Below are 22708 nucleotides of genomic sequence, written 5' to 3'. Positions count from 1 at the left end.
TTAAGGTCACACACCTTGACGAAGGCTCATTAGCCGCAAGGCATAGGTGTGCAAGTAGCTACTTGTCACCTGATTTTAAAATATTAAAGCCATGATGAAATAAAGGCTTTCTATATATTTTTAATAATATTCGAGTGCCTTGGATTAATGATTTTTTTATGATCTGAATAATCCCTTACATACAAAAGCACAGCGAAAAACAAAACATTTCTTGAAAATTAAAATCGGGTTAAAATATGTTAAAATATGCCATATTCCAGTTTTTCTTACCTGCATACATCCCTTTGTACTGTCTAGTTATATGCTACCAATATAGTCTGCTATCCCAGGGTTGACTTGAATGTTAAAAGAAATAAAAAAAAATGTAACTGTAATTTAATAATAATTAATAACACATTGGTACAGAGTCTACCGTTCTCTGGGATTTGTTTTCATGATAATCGAATGTAAAGAGTTTTATCTCGAAAAACTGATTAGCTTATAACGCTAGTGTATGGGGCACAGAGTAAGTAAAAAGAAATCGCTAGTTAATACCAATAACAAGCACCCTCATTATGCTACCATGTTAGTGTGAGGCTATTTTGAGCCTTGTTAGTGGTATTAACTAGCGATTTCTTTTTACTTAGCCTACTCTATGCCCCATATAATAGCGTTATAAGCTAATCAGTTTTTATAAAACTCTTTACATTCGATTATCATGAGAACAAATCCCAGAGAACGGTCGACTCGGTTCCCATGTGTTATTACACCCCAGGTTCATTTTGCGCCGGAGTTGCCCTTTAATAGCATAATAGCATGTGTACAGTGTCTAATAATTGGATAGTTTTTGGGGATGCACATAAAAGATTGTAAAAAGACACCTACACACAAAGAAAAAAAAACATACAGACTATCGAACCGAACCATGCATACACAAATAAACAAAACAAAAATTCAAACTTGCAAGCACAACCATGCACACATGTAAACAAACAATACACTCTTCACTCATACACACGCACACACATTCACTCACAAATATTAATGAATCAATTCACACTCTATCAAATCACCTCTCTCTCTCTCTCTCTCTCTCTCACACACACACACACACACACACACACACACACACACACACAGAGAGAGAAAGTCAAACACAACCATGGACATGCAAACAATACACCTTTCACTCATACACATGCACACACATCATTCACAAATATTAATAAATCACTCACTCACACAGATTAATAATGTACAATAGTCAATCCACCTGATTGACAGGTTTAAGTTTTGTGTCAATTCAATTATTACTGTTTTTTTCTTGTTATTCTTTTGTTAAAAAGGAAAGGATGTGAAAAGGATGTGTTCATGTTCCATAAAGGGGATGCCAGTTTGAAGAATGCCATTTGGTGGCATAGGAACCATTATACTTGAATTGTGAATTGTTTAATATCTTTCAATTGTCTACTCTACTGCAATGTTTAAGGGCGTATTTATTTTTCATGCTTTAATGTTGGCCTAATTTCAGTTACATTTACATTTTAGGCTATGTAGTTTGAAATTTTATTTCTTTTTTAGATTTTTAACCACTCAGCTGTATGTGGAAATGCATATTTAAAAAAAATGTTGCAAATAAAACCATAGTCCACAACTTCTGTAGTTTTAACTTATTTTAATATATAAATTCTGTGAAATCATCAAACGTTTGTATGACTTGCCGTGACTTGTGACCCAAGCTACGACTTGACTTGACTTGCTTGACATAAAGCAGTGACTTGACTTGACTTGACTTGCTTTTCACAAAATTGACTTGGACTTGCTTGAGACTTAAAGGTTAAGACTTGAGACTTACTTGTGACTTGCACATGTGTGACTTACTCCCACCTCTGTTAGTTTAGTTGGCATGGTTCAAAAGGTAAAAAAAAAAAAAATCTGAGATTTTGATTACAAAGATGCTTTTTATATAAAGCATGCAAGAACTGTGGTCCATAAGCAATAGACAATTTCAGCCCCTCATTTTGAGACACTGACTTCCACATGTATTATTGTGGAAGTCCATATGTCATATTCAGAGTCCATAGTTTCATGTTCATATCTTCTTATTTGGTGGTGAAAGATAATAGTAAACAGTGTTTTTCAATGGTAGTATTAGTGTTGGGATCACCCTGTTTGAACTTCAAAATACCTTTTGCATTTACTGGTCTCAAGCGAGTTTCTCACATGTCACATAATTACATATATTTTTCTTGTTTAACTTATAGGCTAAATAAATAATTTCATGTGTTTATCTTATCGGTTAAAATCATAACAGATTTGTTATATTTATTGTTCATTAACCTGATAAAATATATATATATATATATATATATATATATATATATATATATATATATATATAATATATGGGGTAAAATAGATAGTTCTTATTTTATTGCAACATAATGAAACATGTAATCTAAAATAAATCAACAATATCATATATAAATATGAAATATATAGGCCTACATTAAATGGCTTAGAAATCTCAAATCATTCAGCAGTCCATGTAGAAGCATCGGACCATTAAGCTTTGACTTCTACCATTGGGGGGCTAGTATAAGCAGTCCAAGCAGTCCAGAAATTCCATAACACCAAGTATTTTATAAAGTTAAAGTAAAATTGGGATTAGTGCAGTTTTTGTTTGTTTTCAGAAGTTTGACAAGGTTACATCACCTGATTGCTTCAAAATTATCAATATATTAAGAGTCTCTTGGATTTTGGATGTAAAAAAAAAAAAAACCCTGAAAGATATCAAATACAAGCACATTCAGTGAATCTTAATTTACCCATATGACACTTACGTGCTAACATTTCATAGAATAAAACAATTTGCATATTCAAATTAAGTGTCACTATGTCGTAAGACAAAAAAAACTATATCGTGTTCTCTTGTCTCCGCCTCTTCAGCTTATTCTCTGCTCAGACTGAATTTGTCATCACAAAGGTAATACAGTGCTGTGAGAAATTGTTTGCCCCCTTCCTGATTTTTTTTTTTTTTTTTTTTTTTGCATATGCGTCACACTTAAATAATTCAGATCATCAAACAAATTTTAATATTACACAAAGATAACCCAAGTAAATACAAAATGCAGTTTTTAAATGATGATTTCATTTATTAAGGGAAAAAAAGCTGTCTGGCCCTATGTGAAAAAGTCACATTTTCGTTGCTCTGAAGTTTTGTCATATAGGATACCGGCCTATACTTTTTTTTTACACTACTTGTTCATTCATTGCTAAAAACAAACATGCATATAAGTTGAGTAATGCTTTATTTGTATTTGATTTAAATAATATTGATTTTAATTATAGTGAATTATTGTTGTTATATTTCTGAATCAATGTAAAATCAAAATGCAAAATGGTTTTGGTAAAAAGTATGTTAATCTGCCTGTAGTCTAAATAAAGATACAGTAAAGAAAAAAAAATAAAGAAAAATAATGGTGTTGTTTTCTTGTTAATTTTGTTCCATATGTTTCTTACCTGGAAACTATTTAAATGGTGACTTTAATTATAAAATGTATTAATAGCTAAAAACAATCAAAAAAGGGGGGAAAGGGGAGGTTGTGTGTTCAGTTCAGAAGTCCACCAACACGAACACGACACTGAACAGGCTATCAAACAGAAAAGTTGAACTGGCGCGCTATTTCAATCTTCTTGGTTTTAGCCTGATTGGCTGCAGTGGAGTGGTGACGACGTCGCTTGATGGCCAATGGTGATTCACTTGGAAAGTGAAAGTAAAAAACGGGGAGAAAACACACACACACACATTCAACAGCCAGAATCAGAATTTCGGAGTGGAATAGTAAATATTTTCATAAAGTGTGATAGCTTAAGTTTTAAAGCCACAAATGTTCGCGTTACGCAGTGAACAACATTTAAAGCGCCAGCAGCATCACTCCTTTCGCGCATGTAATAGTGTAGATGAGCTAAAACGGAATATTTGATTGTCTGCTCTGCCCAGCTGAAACGAAGGTTTTAATTGGTTCTGACTGTCTGTGTACGCGACAGCCGCTTGTGATCGCACTCGTGCATCTAAAGTGAGCAGTGTTACCAACTTAGCAATTTTGTTGCTAGATTTAGCAACTTTTCAGACTACCCTAGCAACTTTTTTTTCAAAAAGCACCTAGCAACAAATTTAGCAATTTTTAAAGTTTATTTGGCAACTTTTAGCAACTTTTGGAAAGTGACTCTAATCCAAACAACACTCGCAAGGGTGTGGTGAGCTGGTAAGGGCACCACAACTTCCAATAGGAAATTTGAACTGCAGTAGTCACCGTTCTACCTGAAGAGGTTGAACAGCCTTTTTACAGCATATATTGTAGAATTAAAACACTTTATACCCAAATGTCAAATAAATTACTTGAATAAATGAACAGCATTAATAAAGCCCCAGTCTTACAGATCATTAACTAAAAAAAGTTGTTTTAGGTCTTAAAAGGTGGGGTATGTGATTTGCAAAACGGCCGGCAGATTTTGAAAATACACAACTCAAATGGTCCTTCTTTCCTTTGACTCCACCCATTCGAAGAACATGGACATGGATGGGGGAGAGGGGTATGGTACGACCGTTTGATTGACGCACTTACTGTCCAATGATTCTAGGTGATCTTGGAAATGATTGGCTGGAGTTTTTCGAGTCCTGCCCGTTCCACAGATGATTAAATTGCATAATTTTCATTTCAGCGTTTCTATCTCAGTGGCTGTAAGGGGTTTAGGAATAGGATTTCAAGTGATTTTGAAAAAATGGCCAAAAAAGAGAATTACATACCCCACCTTTAACTAAAAAAAAGTTGGTTTAGGGTTTAGTTAGTTTAGTAACTAAACCCTAAACCAAATTTTTTTAGAAAAAAAAAAAGTTTATATATATATATATATATATATATATATAAAATTTCTTTAACAAACAATAATATCTACGTATTTCATAATGGCGTAGTTTTGCTTTGCGATTACGTAATGACGTCATAACGCTATGACGTCACAACGTCATTTAGCAACTTTTAGCAACAAATCGATCTGCCTTTAGCAACTTCCCCTGAAAATTAGTTGGCAACACTGAAAGTGAGTCCCTTATCCATTTTCAGAAAGTGCTAGCAATTAGCCAACCGTTTGAAATGTGCCTGTTCAAATAACAGCTTGACGTATTCTTGAGTAGCCTATGCCCTACCTCAACTATACACTGAGGTTGCGTTTCTGTATTTATTCAGCAGCAACCATAATCGTAAACAATATAGCCAAGTCGAGATCCATGTTTGGATTATTACAGTTCATGAAAGGTTTGATGATCACAGATTTAGTTGAAGCAAAAAACAGCAGATCGCTGAACTCCGTAGAGTGTAGAGAGAGCACATGTGCATGGTTGCCAGATTGAAAATATTAAGTTAAACACCAGGCAGAAAATATATCCTTTTAAAAGAGGAGCTCTGATTGGTGGATTTAAACTCTTCCCTGATAGCACACATCACGGAGACGTATATTTTGATGTGCTTACATCTGGAAGATGTATATTTTAGTTTGCTCATTTGCAATAGGTCTTTAGGACGCTTCCTGTCAGATGTAAAATAGATGTTTAGAAAATGTCTTTAAGATGTTTATGATATAGAATGTATGTAAAACTGACATCTTAAAGATGCCTCGTTGCATACATCCCATAGCGTAGCTCATACTGTCTCATTCTCTCTTGTTAGGGAACAAAGTTACGAAAGTGACTGGAGACGTTACCGTTTAATAACCTTATTGTCGTCTCATCATCTTAGTCTTAGTCATTGGAAAAAAAACTTGTTGACAAACATTTTTTTGTCAGATTTCGTTAACAAAATGAATGCTACCCATTGCACTTAAAAGTGTGTAAATAAATGTACGTGCTTACATTTCATAGAATAAAACAATTTGCAGTGTAAACAATTAAGGGAGAAAAAAAAATACTGTAGGCTACATTGTACTCACTGCTTTAGATGCTTTTTTTAGATGCCTCCTCAGCCTATTGGTTTAAGGTGTGTCCAAGAGGATTGATCTCGTCTCAGACTAAATTTGTCTTTGTAGAGGTAAGTAACATACCCTGAATGAGATTATTTAGACAAATATTGTAATATTCTACAAAATGTACCAAAACAAACATGTATTCCTCCTTATCGACTTGTTTCTCCTGTTCTTTATCCAAACTTGAACATGAAAACTGTAGATTTTTTTAACTGCAGTTATTTTTTGTCTTTAGGTTTAAACATGTGGACAGAGAGTGACATGTATCCAGGTGTTTCGTATCTCCAAAGCAATACAGAGCCTGTGGATGGTAAAATATACCGAATGTATCACGGGACTACTGAAAGAGCAGCAGAACAGATCAAAGTCTTTGGCTTTCAGCCATCTTAAGATGGAATGCTGGGACGTGGTGTCTACCTCAGCCGAGATCTTAACAAGGCTAGCATTTACCCGCTTGAAACGCCACACGAGAGAGTTGTTATTAGAGTGAAGGTCGATGTTGGGAGAGTGAAGAAGATTGAGCATCAAGGTCATCCATGGCAGAAAACCTGGCATGATCATGGGTACGACACTGCCTGGTGTCCTCCAAACTGTGGGATGGTGTCAAGCGATCTTGAGGAAGACTGTGTTTGGGATCCAAAGCGAATCACTATTATTGATTTAATTCCACCAAGCCTTCAAAACACTATTCTTGCTGATCCAGTTGAAGGCAAAAACTACATAATGTTTTATGGCACATCTAAGGAGGATGCAGAAAAAATCAAAGCATATGGTTTTTGTCAGTCTAATGGCATACTTGGATATGGAGTCTACCTCAGCCGAGATGTAGAAAAGGCCTTTAATGTCCCTGCGCATATGCCTATGCATCAGAGAAGCGTTCTGTTGGATTACATTTTTATTAAAAGTTTAATTTAGTTTTTCCACTGCAATAGTATATAAACTGATAAAGTTTAGTAGACTGATTTCAGATGATTATTGAGTCTCCAGCAAAGAGTCTCCTTTCCTGCCAGACTTGTTTTCTCTATTGTGTTTTAAATAAGTCAGATCACTTGATTCTCACCTTTCGGAGCCCAGACGTTGAGTCGTTAGGTTGATTGACTTTCACCTATTGTCTTTAATGGCTCTGGGATGGCTTTTGGAATTGGAGTTCCTGGCCAGTATCAGCATGTGAATAGTTATGCTGATTCAATTGGACTCAGAGTAGGGTGTGTTCCCACTTCATTTGCATGCTTTATTCAGAGTTCCCGCCTCTATGTAATCCCTCCCCCTTGGAATGTATATAGCTACAATGTATAATGTTTTAGTTAGACTGATCATGTTGGAAGTTTCTACAGCCGTGTACAGAGGAGTTCTTAATAAAGAATAACTTCCGTTGAACGCGATCCCGACTGTCTCCTGGTCTCTGCTTTGAAGAAAGAAAAACTTTACAACAGTTCTGAGAGTGAAGGTTAATATTGGTAAAGTGATAAAGATTGATCATCAAGGTCATCCATTGCAGAAAACCTGGCATGATAATGGGTATGACACTGCTTGGTGCCCTCCACACTGTGGGATGGTGCGAAGTGGTCTTGAGCAAGACTGTTTTTGGGATCCAAGACGAATCACAGTCATTGATGTCATTCGTCCAATCTAAGGATTATGTGATGGTTTGTTAGCTGAGCAATGAAATTAGCAATATTTTATCCTAAAATATAGTGTTTTATTGAGAATTTGATCATTATACAGTGCTCTCTGACTATGTCTTACAACATTTTCTGATGCTGAAGCTGTAGAAATAAAATTTATTAAAATTATGCCTTCTTTAAACACATTTTAGTTGCCTTGAAGTTTTGTGTCGCATATATCAGCCTGCATATTTTTTTTTAGCACTACTTTCATTGCTATAAACAAACATGCATAGAGTATAAATGATGATTTATTATTAGTCTTAATTGATTTAAATAGGTAATATTGATTTTAATAGTAATGAATTATTATAAGTATACTTCTGAAGCAATGTAAAATCAAAATGCAAAATGGTTTGTTAAAAAGTATGTTAATATGCCTTTATATAATGTTTTTTTAAAAAAAGGACAAGAAAATAGTGTTGTTTTCTTGTTAATGGTGTTCCATGTGTCTTTTGGCTGGAAAATATTTAAATGGCGAATTTATGAATAATTATAAAATCTATGAATTTATATTGGACTAAAAAAAATGTGGAAAGGGGAGTTGGTGACTTGAGCGATTAAAAACCACTAGATCACCAGTAGACCACTTGCCGGACGCGTCTCGACTATGCGCGAGACAGAGCGGAACGCGAAAAAGACCTTGCCTGTCCAGTTCAGAAGTCCACCAACAGAACACTGAACACTATTATCAGCAAAAAGCAAACAAACCAAGAGCTGGCGTGCTATTTTAATCTTCATGGTTTTGGCCTGATGGCTGCAGTGGATGGGTGACGTCGCTTGATGTGGATGTACATGAATGGCCAATGGCGATTCACTGAAGTGAAAGTAGAAGAAGGACGCGGAGACAAACGGGAGATTTAATTGTTTTAGAAATATCCCGCTGCTGAAACTAAGGTTTTAATTAGTGTTGAATGTACGCGACAGCGCTTGGTGATCGCACCCTTGCGTTTAAAGTGAGTTCTTTCATTTTTACTTTCAGAAAGGGCTAGCATACCGTTTGAAAAGTGCCGGTATTCTTGTGTATGCCTTCAACTTCACTGTTTAATGCTATATTGTAATGTTTTAACGGGTCTACGGGCTAAAAGTTTGCTCAAGTAGGATACCATAAAAAGAGAAGAGGGCTGGACTAGGCATTTCCCGGGACCAAATAGCTTGTCGTTGAGTTTGAATTCGACGATTGGTGGTAGGCCTATTGGTTGGCTTTGTAAGTGTAAGATTCTTTTCAACATAATTTATTTTTATTTAAGTTGTGATCCAGTATAAATCTTGTTATTTGTTTGAAGATATTTACACTATTTGTGATTTGTCCAGGTGAAAATGGGTGGTGGAAATGATTCAACTTCCCTCCAAAGCAACACATATCCAAGATCAGGTAAAGTCTACACAATGTATCATGGCACATCCATGAAGGCTGCAAAGAAAATTAGAAAAGAGGGATTTCGTCAGTCTAATGATGGCATGCTGGGACGTGGTGTCTACCTCAGCCGAGATCTACAGAAGGCCTGCAGATATCCTCTGAAGCTGCGTGCATACCAGAGAGTGGTTCTGAAAGTGAAAGTCAATGTTGGGAGAGTGAAGAAGATTGACTGCCAAGGCCATCCAATCCAGGATACCTGGCATGATCATGGTTATGACACTGCCTGGTGCCCTCCAAAATGTGGCATGGTGCCAAGCGGCCTTGAAGAAGACTGTGTTTGGGATCCACAGAGGATTCAGGTCATTGAAATGATCTACCCATTTTTAGAAGTTGTTTTACCCGGTCTATTCTTTTTGTTACTGATCCTAATCGAAATACTCACATAAACCTTAAAGGAAGAAAAAACAGGACTGTCTTGCCAAATTATTGTCCGTTATCACTGTTGTTTTTGTGTATCTTCTGTCACACTGTATAATCAGGAGCTTTGCAGTTATTTGCTTGTTCACATTAATGATTATCTGCAGACACTCTGCATTTACAGGGATGCATGAGAATTAAAATGGTCTTTTCTGTTTTGATACGAGTAAATGCCTCAAAGTATAATAAGAAGATCTGTTGTTCTATTCTCATAGAACCAACATATTTTATGTATTTTGTTTCAGATGGTGTTGACTCGTACTAAGTGGAAAAACACACACTCTGAACACATTTAACAGGTTAATCCCAAATAATTCCTTGACCAATAAACTGTTTCATTTTCTGTTTTGCAGTCTGCTTTATTACAGTATAAGCTTTATAAGCAGTCAGTGTGTGACGTTTAGCATGATTGTTTAGCATTAAAATTACCCTTGAGAGGTAATGTAAAAATGCTGTTATGTTATAGTCATAATAACTGTTACTTTATAGAAACCATCAGGTGCTTTTAACTTAAAATGTGTGAATGGAAAGTAATGTGAAATCATCACATAGGCTACTAATCCCCAATTGTCCTTACCCTGAAGATATCTATAAATACATAAAAATGAATATTAATATTAAACTGAACCTGCTCTATGCACTTCTCTGATGCTTTTCAAGAATTACAAATTTTCTTTTTATACTCAAAATGTCTCGTGTGATTGTAAATGTTATTTGCGTACATTCATTGAGCACCCCTTTTTTCTCTGTAATGGTTTGCTCTGTTTTACTATTGGACTGCCTTGAAGCGTCTTTAAGAATAGGTGTTTCCTTTAAGAATGAAAGAAAAACAGAGCAACCGTTTTTGACCAGAGTTTGTTTCTGTTGCACAATCAAGAGAAATAACTTTCAGTAAACAATTGAAACCTCAGACCCGAGTCAATTCTTTGCACAAAAGAATAACGAAAGATTATTGCTATTACAAGTTTCATAAAGGTCAACAAACCTGTAACATGGACACACCGTGTTTTATTTCAGACTTATCAAAATATTGGAACCAGGACAACTCTCTGCTTTAATGGACAACACACTTTTACCAAATGATTCAACAGACTTTGCAAACACTATCCTTCGGAAAAACAACGTGCTTAATCTTCAAAATACCCTATTCAATCTTTTGTATTTTACTGGTGGAGCAAATTTCTAACATGGAAACTTATTGGTCACAGTTACTTTTCTTGTTTAACTTCAAATAAAAGTAAATAATTTCATGTGTTGATCTTTAATTTGACATGTTTACACACTTTCTGTCACAGCTGTGTACGTATTTCCTGATTAAGTGAGGGATTTCCAGGGAAACAGTCCTGTAAATCAGAAACAAAACTTAAATGGTATAACGGAAATTGAAAAAATGGGAAAACTTGTGGAGAAATGGACCAAGAATCCATGCTGTTGTTTGTGTGTTGTAATATTCTCAAGAAAAGACCTTTATAGAATAAAATAGTTTTTTTTTTTTAAAGCACAGGGTCTGTTCTTTCTTTTGGTGTGTTCAGATATTCATACAACAAAATATTCTGGGGTGCCATGAAATTGTGAAAATTACCAAAAAACACAATTTTTTTTATACTGGCGAGAAAGAGTTAAGATAAAAATGTTGGTAATTGGATGATGATGATAATATGAATATGATTGGAATTTGGAATCATATTTTAAATTTGTCATATTTTTGAACAGGGTAAATTAAACATGAAAAGAAAGGGAGAGATAGGCTATCAGAGTTCTTTTTAAATAAGCACAAAACATAGTCCAGTCATTTTTATGAAAAAAAGGTTGAACAAATTACAGCAGAAGCAAACTCAAATAATTTTGTATCCTCAATATGTCCTGAGTAAGGAAAAAAAGTCCAGAAGAATCCCATCAGGGGAAAGTTTCGAAAACTGTTTCTGGGGATTTACTTTTTATTTTGCCTACCTTTTGTCTTCTGCATTCTCCCTACCATTGTCTCCTGTTCTTTCCTCAGACTCATCCCCAGAAACAGTCCCACATACCCAGCCCCAAACCCAATCTCTTAAAAATTAATAAAGGCTGGTTTCTTCCTGCCTCATGTATTAATGCTCATGGGTAGCCGTAATGGTTTCCATTCAGACCTTAATATTTAGTATTTTGCTGTTATGTGTCAACAAGATTCAACAAGACATTTTCACCTGGCTATACCCAATGTTTAGATCTGTTGTGGTATTTATGCAAATTAGCATAATTAGATTATAATTATAACTAAGCATAATTAGATTATTTAAAAAAACTTGTAATACATTTTTGTTTGTCTTGATATAAGTAATCAACTCAGTAATTTTCATGGTGATATCTAAAGGTTACATTTTTTAGCCTATTCATGTGAGAAAATGAATAGGCTTAGGATATATTTGGGTCTTTTTCGAAACTTTCCCCTAATAGGATTCTTCGGGACTTGTTTTTCCTTACTTAGGACATATTGAGGATACAAAATCAGTTGAGTTTGCTTCTGTTGCAATTTGTTCAAGGTTGACCCCCATTTTGGCTTAAAATGACTGAACTAACAGGCAGATCAGGTGCAAACAGACCCCAGCCCTTGCATCACCACTGGCTAGTCAGAGTCAGTGTGGTCAGACTTCAGGACCAGGAACAGCTCAGAGCATCTACCAGACACAGGCAGTCAATCACATACCCAATTCAAGAATTTAAGTTGAGATGATTTTGCCAGATTAAAAGGATAGTTCACCCAAAAATGAACACAAAAAAATTTAATAATAAAATAATAAATAATTATAATTAGAAAGAATAATTATAAATTATAAATAATTATGTTGTATTAAATCTTCCTAGGATAAGATTTTATATTGATGGGCAATAAAATTGTTAAAATTTTTCAAGTAGCCTACATGTCTGCTTGATGCCTGCTATTTTTTTTTTTTTTTCCCACCTTGGTGCGGACCTTTTGAGCAGGTGTGAATACAGCAATCGAACTCGGGTGCGGACCAAACAATCGAACCGAGACCCAGCTGACGAGGTGGTCTCGGTACGGTTCCAAACGAACTCTGGTACGGTTCGTTTACGGTGTGAACATGAACCGACCCAACTGCAGAAAACTGCGCCTTTTTATTTGACTGCTCTTATGAGGATACTTAACAAAACGGACATTTTGGCATAATTGTGTCTAAAGCGAGCGAGCGAGCAAGAGCGCGCGCACGGCAGAGAAAGAGGGAGCGAGAGACCTTGTGTGTGTGTGGCAGCTAGTGTGCCTCACGAAGCGCATGTAAGGACCCAAGCAATCAATTGTCGGTGCGGGTGGGCTTTTATCTATACCATATAGTTTCTTCATATTGCATTTGTAGAGAATAACACCAAATCAGTAAAATAACAAATATTACATTACGAAATATCTCCATGCTGAGCCTGTTTGTGCACTTCCTGCTTTTCCCTGTTTGAGAATTCCTGTCCAATGAATGGACGACCTTAGCACACGTGTGGTTTTGTTTACACATTTTGGTTCACTTGCAAAAAGAGCAGTGTGAAAGCGAACCGTACCAAACAAAAAAAATCAACATCCTATTTGGTCCGGACCAAAGCAAGTGAACTATCGGACTTTCCTGGTGTGAATACACCCAAAATAAACGCAGCAGTTCATAACAGACACATGCTACGGTATCTTATCTCCTTGGTGCTTCAGCTTTGTTTTCTGCAAATATTTTGGATGTTCAACACTTATAGACACAAACAGAGTGACCCAATTCTTTCCATAAGCTTTTCCACTGTCTGTCTGTGTGTGTGTGTGTGTGTGTGTGTGTGTGTGTACTGTGTACCCCCGAAAGTGGCAGTGGCGCCACCCCCTGGCCACCCCATGTATAAAACTCTAGTTCCGCCACTGGTAATAATGGTCACTTGGTGTATTTACAGATACACTTATGGGTTATGTGTGTGTGGTGGGAGAACTATAATGTGTAAGAATTGAGAAATTACAAAATGCCGACCAGACCCATGAGAGGACAAAGGACCTCTCTGGAAATTAACATTTGAACTAGCCCTCAAGCACAGTCAAGACGAAAGTTTCACATCCGAGTGATCCTAATCTACATTTCATTCCCTCTTCCCTCACCCCCTCTCTCTCATGCTCAAATCACCTGAATTCACCCAAAATTTATGGTTTAATGTGAATTAACGTTGAGTATTTAGTATCATTTGAAATGTCTCATTGCGACTGGTACAAATGTCTAATTTCCAAATAAGTAAAACAAAAGGTAATAAGGTTTTTAAGAGTTTAGGGATAACTGACACAAAAAGGAAGGTGGTTTCTAGACAAATGGTCTCCTACCCACCCAAAAGGTGTAACCTCTGAATGCAAATTTCTTTTGTTAGTAGGCTACATGTTTCCATGTGAAAGAGGTCTGTGGAATGTAGCAAAGGGTTCGGGCCGTTTCTGTACCTCAGATTGGCCCGTGAGGTTGAGAGTGAGACTATAACAAGACTAACAGTCATTTTTAAAAGAAGAATATATTTTAAATAATAATAATAAATGATAAAAATACATTTAAAATATATTTGGAAATATTCTTATAATATTATCGACTATAAAGGATTTTAATAGGCTAACTCTTTTTATGTGGGGAAAAATTAAGAAAGCTGACTTTCTGAAAATAACAAGACAGTAAACAAAGATTTAGGAAAATCTGAAAATAAAATTATGAAATGCAGCAACTGTGCAGCAACAAATGCAACTGTCTTTCATTAAATTATAATTTTTTGATATTTTATAATGTTTGGTGTGTAACAATCACAATACAAAAGCACATTTTGAATGCCATAGAGCTGATATATTCTATTTATATTTTAGTTTACCTGATGTCTGCTAGTTTGATTCCATACTCATTAGTTCCTCACCTGTTCTGTTGATTACTCTGTCTGTGTATTTAAACACTTAGTTTCCTCTGTTCAATGTTCAGTGTCATTAACGTCTTAGTATAATGTGTTTGTGCAGTATTGCTTCTCTTGTGATCTCCTGCGTGTATCCTTTCAGGATTTATCATTAAAGACTGTGTTTGTTGATTTCCTGCATCGTGTGCTCATTACAACCACCATATAAGCCTACGTGACATATTATAACACCATCCGTCTTTTTATCTATATCTCATGTATTCTATTGACATGCAAATGTTCTGGGAACAAAAATGCAAAGCCGTAAGATGAGAGAGTGTAAACTTGATAAGAAAGTTATTAATAGCAAACAGTGATAGTGGTATTGATCCAAACTATGTTGGTTAAACTAGTTCCTTTGGTCAGCCTCCACTGTTGGTTTGAACATGAAATATCCTGTAAAATATATGGTATTTACTGGTGTGGAGAGTGTTTCCAACTTTCACCTTTTTCTAATTCATTTGTTGACTTGTTTGACCTCAAATAAAAGTACATATTTAAAGTCATGGGTTGCTCTTTTCAGTTTAAAGAAAGTAAAAAAAAAAAGGTAAAAAAAAAGAAGAAAAGAAAAAAAAGAAGAAGGCAACAGTTTTACCAAACAATTATCCTATAATTGTACAATCTTAACATTTTTCTCTTTAAAATCAACACTTCAGAAATCTGTAAAAATGTTTACCAAGATGATTTAAACTGAAGCTACTAAACCTGAACTGAACCTTTCGTCATGGACACACCCTGAAAGATGCATATATAGGCCTGCTCTCAGAAGGAAGTTATCAGCATTAGAAGCGACATCAGAGGTAAGGCACCACTTTGTTTTTGTGAAAATCTATTTGGTGCTTTTTTGGTCATTATGTTTATATGGCCAAAAAGAAATCTCATAACAACTGGAATGATTTTATATTGTAAATATAAATGACTTCTTAATGCCATTTTAAGCTTGTCTTTATGCCCTTTATGCCCAGCAAAATTCTGAGTTTTAATTGTTCAAGATTTGATTTGTCCAGGTGCAAACATGTGGGCTGAAGATGACTTGGGTGCAGGTGCTCCACCATGTCTTGAGAGTTACCTAGAACCAACTGAGGGTAAAGTCTACAGAATGTACCATGGCACATCAAGGCAGGCTGCTGAAAATATCAAAGTCTCTGGCTTCAAACAATCTTCTAAAGGGATGCTTGGGCCTGGCGTCTACCTCAGCAGAGATATACAGAAGGCCTCCAGATACCCTCTGGACATACCTGAGAACCAGAGGGTAGTTCTGAGAGTGAAGGTCAATGTTGGGAGAGTGAAAAAGATTGATCGTCAAGGTCATCCATTGCAGAAAACCTGGCATGATAAGGGGTACGACACTGCCTGGTGCCCTCCAAACTGTGGGATGGTGCCAAGTGGTCTTGAGGAAGACTGTGTTTGGGATCCAAGACGAATCACAGTCATTGGTGAAATATGGCCAAAAATGCAAGGATCACCAAATCAAGTGGAGGAAAGCTTTTGTGGAATCCTTTAATAATATTAATATTTGTGTATAAATGTCATACCAGCTGTTAGATTTAAACTACTCATGTTCTGTGAAATGATGATCATATTGTACTACAAATTCTGCCCCTGTTGCTAGGTATGAATAAATGAAACTTGCACAAATCTTTGAGTTATGTTTTATTTTAAACATTGTTATAAATGTAAAATATAATTAAATATGACTAGATATGACTAGATATTTTACTAGATGTAAAACAAAGAGCAAATTTAAGAAGAACCCAGCATTAACTTTCAATATCTTATTTATCCAGCCAGCAAGCAGAAGTCAGACATTTCCTTCTATTAAAAAAATACAAAGTATAAAACTTGCTTTTTAGGCAATATATGATAACATTGACACATATTTCACACTGATCCTCTTCTCTTCCTAAAATTGAAATCCTGAGAGCTTTGATCTTTTCATTCCCAGAAGAAATGCAAGCCAACTTTGGATATGTAAATGATAAAAAAGGCTCTGATCATTTCCCATCCCATCCTGACCTGTCAACCTTGAATAACTTGATCTGTACTGTACATTATTCAGAGGTGGGAGGGAAGCAGAAGTGAAAACGTTCTTAACGGATTATGTCTATGCCAGGATCCGTAATTCTAACTAACACCTTGTACACATACAGTAAATTGTGAGGCTGTGCAGGTGCATGTTTTATACAAAATCTATACAAATTATTAGATAAAAGAGTGAATAGAGAATTTGTGAATTATGAAATTCAGTCTATAAGTAAAATCTTTGAAAGGATGAATTAATAAAACCAAAGGCCCATTTCATTTTAGACCCCAACTTCTAGAGGAACGTCTAGTACAGAGTTCATTCCTTCCTTTAAAGCAAAGTGTATCGGGTTACTTCCCTTTCCTTCGACAAACATGATTCTTCATGAAGGGGCAAATGGATGCTTTGCAGGACCAGCATTTCTCCATTGTGTGTTTATCCTGTGTTTGCATTCCACAGCCTTTACACAGTGAAGAAGATTAATTATCAAGGTCATCCATGGCAGAAAACCTGGCATGAGAATGGGCCTGGTGCCCTCCAAACTGTGGGATGGTGCGAAGTCGTCTTGAGGAAGACTGTGTTTGGGATCCACAGCAGATTCAGATAATTTATGTAATTTACCCAAATGTGCAATGTGCTTTGTAGTGGCTATTTGTCCATACACTTAAACAAAACTAATAATACCAAACTTCTCAAATGGCCACTGAGGCTACGTCATGGGTTAGGCTTTACGCACCAAAATAAACTAATGTCCATAGCAAAAGATGAGTTCAAGGAGGTTTATTTACACATATAAGCAAGCTCACAGACATTTCCTGCTGCCTCTCTCACGCTGTGGTAAAAAACCATATGCCATCTCAGCCCTCCTTCCTCCCACCTTGACCTATTTTTGCAAATTAACATAGCACCACGTGACCAATAAACGACAATGTAAATAAACAAAAAAATAAGCATAAATGCAAAATAAAGCAAGTTAACTTTTAGCAAGAAAAGAAAATAAATAAATTAGACTATAACTTAAGCCTAAAATAAACAAAGTGCAAAATAGCTCCAATATGCTTATTATTGTTAAGAAGAAAGAATAACAACAACAGGTAGAAACTGCAAATGTACCGCTTCCTTTTTCATGAGTTTTAAGAATAAAAGATTTCATGTCAAATGAATAATGCACTGCATTGATAATTGCAACTTGTTTTGCACATTGCACTTGTTTTCAAATCCAAAGCTAAAATCAAGGTTGTTACTGAAATGGGACCTTTATGCCCATTTTTACAAGACCTAATATAAGTCTGAGGTGTCGCAGAATGTGTCTGCAAAGTTTCAGCTCAGCTCATATTATACCATGTTGTAAATTCATCATTTTTGAGTGGAAGGAAAAACATGCTCTTATCATTCATATATCTTTAATTATCATAATTCATGCATGTATCTTTAGTTCTTTATCATCATGAAAGTGTATTATCTGCATGTTTTTTCTTTATATATATAAATTTAAGACTTTCATTTTTTTTATTAAAAAAATGTATTGCAGAAATACATACAGAAATTCTACAAAATACACAAATCGACCAAAAAACTAACGAAAACAAAACACAGATAAACAACAATATAAGAACAGACAAGGTGAGAAAAAAAATACTTATAATTTAAAGCTGCATGTGTTTTAAAGCCATATCAGTCTAAACTTCTGATATATGGCTTTCTGGGCGCGCAAATCCGAAGCCCACGCACAGATGTCAGTCTCTTGAGTATTAAACTAAGTTGTCTTTCACATCATATTGTGCTTAAACTGTCAAATACATACAAGGTTATGTCAAAAACACACAAAGTTCACCATTTTAGGGTGGTTGTGTTCACACACTGCCGACACACGTTCAAATGTAAAAGTGAATTTTGCATAGGTCCTCTTGAAGAAATTACTTGGAAATATAATAGTTTAGTTGGCGTGGTTCAAAAGTAAAAAAAAAAAAAAAAAAAAAATCAGATATTTTGATTCCAAAGATGCTTTTTATTCTAAGCATGAAAGAAATGTGGTCCATAACCAATAGCAAATTTCATTTAACAGTACACTGTGTTTTTCAATGATGGTATTTGTGTTGTGATCATGTGTGCTTAAGCTTCAAAATACCTTATAAAAAAATATTGCATTTACTGGTCTGAAGCGAGTTTCTGACATGTCATATTGATCACATATATTTTTCTTGTTTAACTTATAAGCTAAATAAATAATTCCATGTGTTAAAATCCTATCAGATGAGTTATATGTATTGTTCATTAAACTGATTAAATGTGTGGGGTTTCCGGTCCTGTAAATTAGAAATTAAGCTTAAATGATAGGAAAATGGGGTAAAATAGAGAGTTCATATTTTAATTGCAATAGTAATAAAACATGTATTCTAAAATAAATCAATAGCAATATATATATAAATATGAAATATCTAGGCCTACATGAAATTCAGTCCATGTAGAAGCATCGGACCATAAAGCTTTGACTTCTACCATTGGGGGGCATAAGCAGTCCAAGTAACACCATAGGTATTTTATAAAGTTAAAGTAAAATTGAGATAAGTGCAGTTCCTGTTTTCATAGAAGTTTTACAAAGGCAATCATGCTTCAAACTTATCATATATTGTATGAGGGGGAGGGGGGGGAGGGAACGCGGTTTTACCAAATAGTCTTACAATCAATTTCATAATTTTATAATTTTTTTAATTCTGAACATAAAATTATATAATCAATCAAATTTACAGCACTACGCTTTACAAATTTCATTACATAAAGTGTTCACTGTAAATGCAAACATTGTATTTAATTAAAAATAGTAAATTGACCTTAATCATTTTTTTTCAACCTGCTATTAACACTCACTTTTAGTAAGTTACTTGTACTTTGAGGTTGAAAAATCGTACCAGCTCAGTCTACTTGAGCTGGATTCATTTAGAAAAAGTAAGTTTATGACCTGTGGGCATGCGCAGATCAGTCCTCTCTACGCTAGACGGCAATATATGGCCACGCCAAGACTCGCCCTTCAATAGCCACTATTGGCTGAAGGTGAAAACCGTAATTTTAAGCCACCATTGTGGCGATTAGTGTTTGTTTTAGTTGGGCTCTTGACCCTTATCATTATTTTAACCTTTTGTTTGGCTGCTGTACCTGAGTTATAACAGCCAGATGAACAAACAGAAAAGGTGATCTGATGGTGATGGTTGTGTTTTAACATAATCGTTATTTCACAATCATTTGACCTGATTCACTGAACTCATATAGTTCAGAGTTAATTTCTGAGTTAGATTTACTTTATTAATTATAACAGCACTGTCCTGGTACAGGATAATATTTTTAGCCATTTCAATGAAATCCAAATAATCAAATAAATAATAAAAAAACGTCAATTTTTTTTTTTTTAATGTAGGCACACACAGTGACACAGACATCAAGAATTAGCGTATGAATCTCAACAATGGTGACAAACAGATCACCCCCTGATCATAAGCTCATTATTTATTCATGCAGCAATGCATGATGGGAGCCATGAATGAGTTTTGATTGGTTGCACCCAGAATGCACTGCAACATGCTTTATAATTGTCACCATTGTTGAGATTCACAGGCTGATTCTTGATGTCAATGTGTCTAAAAACTAAATTAAACAAAAAAAAAATATATTTTTTTTATAATGGAAACTTTTAAGAAATTCTAAATATTATGCTGTACAATAACAGTGCTATAATTAATAAAGTAAACCTAACTCAGAAATTGGTTTCTTTAATTTAAGTGAACTTGAAAAATGAGTGAGCAGAACTAAAAGTGTTAAGTTGTAGGAATTTAGTAATTCTAAGTGGGGTTAAATTTATATCAAGCAATCCACACAAAATGAAAAAACTAAGTTAACACTAATCATGACTATTAAGTTACATGAACATAAAAAAAACGTGCTAGTGGTACTACTTGATTTAGTACTGCACACTTAAAATAAACAAGCTTTTCTAACTCACTAATCTTAAGCTTACTTTGCTTAATTTTTTTGAGGCAACGAGTTTGCATACTTTTTTTAAGTAAGGTCAACTAATTACATTTTACAGTGTTGTTGCAATACATAATAGTTTACAAAGATGAAAAGAAACTGAAACTCAAAGGAGCATTTCCCGTAATGGACACACCCTGAAAGGTATTCCATTTATCCCTGCTTTCAGAACGAACGATCAGCAATAGAAGCGACAGAGGTAAGACACCACTTTGTCTTGGTTTATGGGTCGTTATAAAGCCTAACAAATCCCAGAATGATGGCTTTATACTGTAGCCAATATGTTATCTAAAAACGTCTTCTAGTGTTATTATCTAGTGAAATAAAAAATGTTAATATAGTTAATATCACTGTAAAATTCTGCAGTTCTTTGCCCAGTTTTTCTCATGCCTGTTATTCAGTCAATTTATCCCAGTTTATTCTTGGCCATTTTCTGAATTAAGATTTGAGCCTGCTCATTTGTATCATTGCTTGTTTAGCATTGTTTAGCCTCAGTCTTATTGGACTTATTTTCATCTTTTATTAAATCATTGCCTGACTGTTCTGTCCACACTTGAGTCATAATCTGTACCTGTAGGCTACTTTGAACCCCAACAGACTGATAATGTTCTTTGCAGGAATGCCATACTGGTTGAGATATTTTATTTTCAGAAAATGAATTGTGCCTCAAATATTCAGTGAATCTTCATTTACCCATGCACTGTACATGCTGACATTTCAACAATTTGCATAGTCGAATTAAGTTTAAGTATGTCTTCAGAGAAAAAAAATGTTCTCAGTTGCGCTGCTTCAGATGCATTTTTCTCCGCCTCTTCAGCTTATTTGTTTAGGTGTGTCCAAGACGATTGATCTCTGCTCAGACTGAATTTGTCATCACAAAGGTAATATATATCATGAATGTGACCGTTTAGATAAATGTTCTAATATTATACAAAATACAAAAAAACAAACATATTCCTCCTTAATGACTTCCTTCACTCTTTCTGCTGTTCTCTATCCAAACTTGAACATGAAAACTGACTGGTTATTTTTTGTTTTTATGCTATTTTTTGCCTTTAGGCTTAAACATGTGGACAGAGAGTGACTTGTATCCAGGTGTGCCGTGTCTCCAAAGCAATGCAGAGCCTGTGGATGATAAAATATACCGAATGTATCACGGGACTACTGAAAGAGCAGCAGAACAGATCAAAGTCTTTGGCTTTCAGCCATCTCAAGATGGAATGCTGGGACGTGGTGTGTACCTCAGCCGAGATCTTAACAAGGCCAGCAGATACCCACTTGACAAGCCACACGAGAGAGTTGTTATTAGAGTGAAGGTCAATGTTGGGAGAGTGAAGAAAATTGACCATCAACGTCATCCAATGCGGAAAACCTGGCATGATCATGGGTACGACACTGCCTGGTGCCCTCCAAACTGTGGGATGGTGTCAAGCGGTCTTGAGGAAGACTGTGTTTGGGATCCACAGCGAATCACTATTATTGATGTAATTCCACCAAGCCTTCAAAACACTATTCTTGCTGATCCAGTTGAAGGCAAAAACTACACAATGTTTTATGGCACATCTAAGGAGGATGCAGAAAAAATCAAAGCACATGGCTTTTGTCAGTCTAATGGCATATTTGGACGTGGAGTCTACCTCAGCCGAGATGTAGAAAAGGCCTTTAATGTCCCTGCGCATATGCCTATGCATCAGAGAAGCGTTCTGAGAGTGAAGATTAATGTTGGTAAAGTGATAAAGATTGATTATCAAGGTCATCCATTGCAGAAAACCTGGCATGATTATGGGTACGACACTGCTTGGTGCCCTCCACACTGTGGGATGGTGCGAAGTGGTCTTGAGCAAGACTGTGTTTGGGATCCAAGAAGAATCACAATCATTGATGTCATTCGTCCAGGGAGTATGTGATGTTTGCTAGCTGAGCAATGAAATTAGCAATATTTTATCCTAAATGATAGTGTTTTATTGAGAATTTGATCATTATACGGTGCTCTGATGTCTTACAACAGTTTCTGATGCTGAAGCTGGAGAAATAAAATTAATTCAAAATATTTAAACACATTTTTATTTGTTGCCTTGAAGTTTGTGTATGTATATTGGCCTACATGCTTTTTTTAATCAACACTTCCATTGATAAAAACAAACATGCACATTATAAGTGATGATTTATTATTATTCTTAATTGATTTAAATAATATTGATTTTAATAATAATGAACTATTATATTTCTGAAGCA

At 35.3% G+C, this 22708-nt stretch overlaps 1 long non-coding RNA gene and 1 pseudogene across 2 annotated transcripts; both read left to right on the top strand.

Annotated features, from left to right (window-relative positions):
• Positions 1 to 6243: 6243 nt before the first annotated feature.
• On the top strand, positions 6244 to 22380 carry LOC308706079 (annotated as a pseudogene). Its single transcript has 3 exons — positions 6244 to 6876; positions 15683 to 15917; positions 21533 to 22380. The product of its transcript is annotated as an uncharacterized misc_RNA (transcript).
• On the top strand, positions 8210 to 10750 carry LOC308705666. Its single transcript, XR_014031949.1, has 3 exons — positions 8210 to 8620; positions 8753 to 8871; positions 8979 to 10750. It is a non-coding gene; the product is annotated as an uncharacterized lncRNA (long non-coding RNA).
• Positions 22381 to 22708: the final 328 nt, after the last annotated feature.

The sequence above is a fragment of the Scardinius erythrophthalmus genome (assembly GCF_964197995.2).
Source record: "Scardinius erythrophthalmus genome assembly, chromosome: 17".
NCBI classification, from domain to species: domain Eukaryota; kingdom Metazoa; phylum Chordata; class Actinopteri; order Cypriniformes; family Leuciscidae; genus Scardinius; species Scardinius erythrophthalmus.
The sequence above is the reverse complement of the archived record's forward strand: the minus strand, read 5'-3'. Positions and strand labels throughout refer to the sequence as shown.